This window comes from Triticum dicoccoides, chromosome 2A (assembly GCF_002162155.2).
Source record: "Triticum dicoccoides isolate Atlit2015 ecotype Zavitan chromosome 2A, WEW_v2.0, whole genome shotgun sequence".
Classification (NCBI taxonomy): domain Eukaryota; kingdom Viridiplantae; phylum Streptophyta; class Magnoliopsida; order Poales; family Poaceae; genus Triticum; species Triticum dicoccoides.
In genome coordinates this window covers 661,058,026-661,063,551 of record NC_041382.1, presented here as the reverse complement: position 1 = coordinate 661,063,551, position 5,526 = coordinate 661,058,026, and positions in this window count along the sequence as shown.

Sequence of the window (5,526 nt, the reverse complement as noted above, 5' to 3'; positions counted from 1 at the left end):
CGGTTGGTGGCACCAACCGGGACCAATAGGCATCCACGCGTCAGCACTTCTATGGCTGGGGTTTTTGTTTTTTTTTGAAGGGGGGGGTTGGGGGTTTTGGGGGGTTAATTTAGGTGTTTCATATATTGTGTTAGCTAGCTATAATTAATAGAGAGAAGTGTCCTCTGTTATGTCCGTGCTTGGTCGACGCTACGTACTATACATACGTATAGAGAGGACTAGACATGCTAGCTAGCTAGTAAGCAAACGAAGGAAACAGAAGATCGTCATGAACATATATGCATACAGAGAGAAGTGATATCGACCACCTCTCCTTCTCCGAGAGATTGGTCGAACAACAAGTTCTCGTATATCTATTTGACACTACCGGCTACATATATACAATAATTATCTCTTACAAATATAATCATATGGACTCAGGGTCCACATAGAATTCTCCGTCTTCAGGGATCACGTGGTCAAGAAAGAATGCCGCCAATTCCTCTTGAATTGCTCGCATGCGAGCTGGTGCTAGGAGTTCATCCCGCTTCCGAAACATCTAATTTGGAGAAGGGGGTCAATACATATTTATATATATATATATATATATATAAATGAATGAAACTCAACACAAATGATGGTAATAAAATAAAATTGTGAATGTTGTTATTTACGTACTTCATATTGTTCGTTAGAGTACCCGCCCCGCTCACAGGTCGTGTGGCGGATGGACTCGTAGATGTAGTATCCACAGAAATCATTCCCTTGTTCCTGCCACAACCACTTTACAAGAAATAGAGGTCAATCAAACTGATAAGCAAGAATGCTAAATGGTATTGATGAAACTAGCGCTTGAATCACTAGGAGATGCGCGGAACATGCTACTATAGTACTTACTTTCGGGTGTCTAAATGCCAGCTCCTTCGGCAGTCCCGGAACTGTTTTGGTGAATTTTCTCCAAACCCTGCCGGACAAAGAAAACAATTACTTGATATCAGGAAATGAACAAAGTTGCTGATATGGTGGATAATGATCGATTTAACTTACTTCTTGAGGATTTCAGTCATGTCCGCATACTCCTGGGGATCTTTTCGTTTAGAGTCCAAGACGGTTACTACTCCCTGCTCAAGCTTAATCTCTAGGAGAATATAGTGGAAACTGCACACACATGCATAACTCATGAATTACATTACTATAACCTTGACTAATATATAAGGGAAACCGAATACGCATAAGACAGTAACACTCACCTGAAGTTGTAAGGAAAGAGTATTATATCTTTGTTTTGATTTATTACGAACGATCGTAGCAAGTTGGCCTCGGTAGCTGCGGCATGAAGTTTAACCTGAGTTGCATCTATGAGATATGTGTTAATGAACCCAATATCACCGACTTGTCTTTTCTTCAATTCGGCAATCTTCAATCTGCATAATATAGTGAGGATGATTATAAATACATGCAATGAAAGAGCTAAGCTATATAGAGAAACTTAATGACAGAAGTAGTACTACTTACAGACAGTAGCAGGCGACCGTTGTTTTATCGAGGGCCAATTGATTGAAAAACTGATAGAACTCCTCAAATGGAACAGGCAACAGATCAATTCCAACGAGGTCATGCTCCTTTTTAACTTTCACATACAAAGTACTCCTCCCCCCAGAGTCTCTGCAGATTTTCAAGTACCAATCATGCAATCTTCGCATCATCGTTGATAGAGATCTTTCATCTTTGACGAGAGGCTTCCCGTACTCGTATCTTTGTATCTGCATGTCCATGGGTTCATAATGTACTTTGTCGGGCAGGTAATCTGCAAGATTGCTATAACCGGGCACCATCCTCGGATCATTAGCGACGTTGTGGCTAGGCACCTTGAGCGGGGGGCACGATTGCTTCGCTTGTTCGCCGAGCTGGGCAATTTGTTTCCCAGCTCGTCGTTCTTTCAGCCTTTGATCACTGACAGTACTTCCCGACCGCTCTGCTTCGGCAAATTCCTTTATAATAATGCGGTCATAGTTTCCTTTCGGCGGATCAGACTTCGGTGGTTTTGTCAGGGCAGCCAAAGTGCGCTTCACTTTCACCCGATCTACCTTCTCCTCCGGAGGTGGATGTTTCTTTGCTTTCACCCCTTCAAAGAAGTTCCTCACTTCTTCTCGCGCGATCTCGGCGTTCTCCTCTAGGGTCCTCTCATATGGTAACTTCTCTGGAGTCTTCAGAGAAGGACCGAATCTGTATGTCCTCCCGCCTCTGGTTGTACTGCTAGACATTGACCGAGCAGACGGAGCGGTTGTCTTCTTTACTTGCTTAAGAGGCGGAGGAGAAGGACTACGACGCGCCGGAGCAGCAGGAGCGGCGGCAGGTCTCTTCTGCCCTTGCTGACAAGGCGGAGAAGGAGGAGGCTGGCTGCTCGGGCGCGTCGGCGCAGGCGGAGAAGGAGGCGGAGTGCCGCCACGCGCCGGAGAAGGAGCCGGCCGAGGGCCCTGATCGTCACTCGCCGGAGGAGGAGGCGGTGGAGGCGGAGTGCCCTGACTCACCGGAGGAGGAGGAGGAGGCGGTGGCGTCCAGTTCGGAAGGTTGATGAGCTCCTTCCGCCATAGTCATGGAGTCTTCAGAGCAGACCCCAGCCGAGTCTCCCCTTCACCGGTAGGGTGGTCAAGCTGGAGGTCCTCAAATCCCTCCGTTATCTCATCCACCATCACCCTAGCATATCCTTCTGGAATCGGCCGGCAGTGAAAAGTTGCACCGGGTTCAGTAGGATAAACAGAGCCAACAGCCGCCTTGACCTTCAAATTCATCCATTGCATCATAAGGTGGCAATTTTGAGACTCCGTTATAGCATCCACGGGATAGTTGGCAGGAGCCGTCAAGGCATGCTCCAGCTGAAGCAGCTCGGTGGAAGCCACGCTGCTTCTGTGCTGAGATGGCGGGGTAGCTTCGGGGGAGGCTTCGGTAGTACGTTTGCTGCGATTTGCTTCTCGTTCCTCTATCGCGTCTACCCTTGCTTGCAGCGCCTGTATTTGGGTTTGCTGCACTTTTTTCCTCCTCTCATGGGATTTGTAACCGCCTGCGTCCGGAAACCCAACTTTCCACGGAATGGAGCCTGGCGTGCCTCGTGTCCGTCCAGGGTGCTCCGGATTCCCGAGGGCCATTGTGAGCTCATCGTTCTCTCTGTCTGGAAAGAACGTCCCTTCCTGCGTTGCTTCGATATACTACTTAAGCTTACTGACTGATATGTCCATTTGATCGTTCGTCCAAATGCACTTCCCTGTTACAGGGTCCAGGGTTCCGCCAGCCCCGAAGAACCAAGTCCGGCAACGGTCTGGCCAGTTAATTGTCTCTGGTTCGATCCCTTTATGAACCAGATCATTCTCAGTCTTGGACCACTTAGGCCGGGCTACGAGGTAGCCACCTGACCCCGTGCGATGGTGAAGCTTCTTCTTCACAGCATTTTGCTTGTTTGTCGCCGACATCTTCTTACTCTTTTCTGATGTCTTGTGGGCCACAAATGCGGGCCAGTGATCTCTGATCTTCTCATATCTGCCCTTGAATTCTGGTGTCTCATTATTTTCGATAAACTTATTCAGCTCTTTCTTCCACCTCCTGAATAGTTCTGCCATCCTCTTCAGAGCAAAAGACTTGATTAATTTCTCTTTAACTGGGTTCTCTGGATTATCCTCAGGCGGTAGGGTGAAATTTGACTTCAGCTCAGTCCAAAGATCATTTTTCTGCATATCATTGACATAAGACACCTCAGGGTCTTTTGTAGCCGGCTTAAACCATTGCTGGATGCTTATCGGGATCTTGTCCCTACCCAGAACCCCGCACTGAGCAACAAATGCGCTCTTTGTCCGGAAGGGTTCAATAGGTTGGCCGTCGGGCGCGATTGCTATGATCTCAAACTTTTCATCCGAGCTCAACTTTTTCTTCGGGCCTCGTCTCTTTACCGAAGTTGTGCTCGATTCGGAGGGCTAGAAAAAATAACAAAGACTTAATTAATATGTGTACATAGCAAAACAATGAATGCATCAATCAGCTAGTCAGCATAGGCTTAACTAATATATATACCTGGCCGGACTCGGTTCGGTCACCGGAGCCGTCATCACGGTCTCCTTCTTGCACCGGCATTGGGTCACCGGAGCCGTCCTCATGTTATTCTTCTTGCACCGACATTAGGTCACCATAGCCAGCTTGTTCACCCTCTCCTTCCAGACCATCGGTTTCGTTGAGAAACAACGAGATGGCATCACTTCCTTCTGCGATTATGTCCCTCAACAACGCTTCTTTTGTTGCTTCGTCTAGGGCGATGTCCATAGTTTCTACAAATATTCACAACATGGCAATTATTATTCAAACATGACAGATGGATATATTAGTGCCAAACGTAGAACTAGCTACCTAATCATAGTAAGCTATCGGGAGGGGGTATATATCGACAACGACAACACTACATCTATGTCCCTCGACGACCCTCGTTCCCGATAAAAAAAAGAGGAAGAAGAAGAAAAAAAGAGGAGAAGAAAGAATAGAGGAATCTCCTCTATTCTTTCTTCTCCTCTTTTTTTTCTTCTTCTTCTTCTTTTTTTATCCTCTTCTTCCTCTCATGTTCGAGAGGATCGCCGAGGGGTCGGGAGGTTGCCTAGTGTCAAAGGATTCAACAAAACCATGTCTTCATCATTAGGCGAAAGTAACATGTGCATGATGGTACGAAGCTCTTCAAAGTTGTTCTGGAACGGAGTCCCAGATAGGATAATTCGCTTTTTGGTACAAAGTTTAGAAAGAGCCTTCCGAATATCGCTATTTGGAAGGCCTTTGCTGAATTTGTACCAAAAGGCGGATTATTCTATCCGGGACTCCATTCCAGAACAACTTTGCAGAACTTCGTACCAACATGCCCTGGTTACTTCCGGCTAATGATGAAGGCATGGATTTCTTCAATACTTTGACACTAGGAAACCTCTCTCGACCCCTCGGCGATCCTCGACCCCTCGAACCCTCGACGACCCTGGAACCCTCGACCCCTAGACGACCCTCTTCTTCCTATCATGTTCGAGAGGATCGCCGAGGGGTCGGGAGGTTGCCTAGTGTCAAAGGATTCAACAAAACCATGTCTTCATCATTAGGCGAAAGTAACATGTGCATGATGGTACGAAGCTCTTCAAAGTTGTTCTGGAACAGAGTCCCAGATAGGATAATTCGCTTTTTGGTACAAAGTTCATAAAGAGCCTTCCGAATATCGCTATTTGGAAGGCCTTTGCTGAATTCGTACCAAAAGGCGGATTATTCTATCCGGGACTCCATTCCAGAACAACTTTGCAGAACTTCGTACCAACATGCCCTGATTACTTCCGGCTAATGATGAAGGCATGGATTTCTTCAATACTTTGACACTAGGAAACCTCTCTTGACCCCTCGGCGATCCTCGACCCCTCGAACCCTCGACGACCCTGGAACCCTCGACCCCTGGACGACCCTGCTGGAACCCTCGACCCTCGACCCTATAGAACCCTCGAACCCTCGACCCTGAAACCCTCGACCCTTGACCCCTTAACG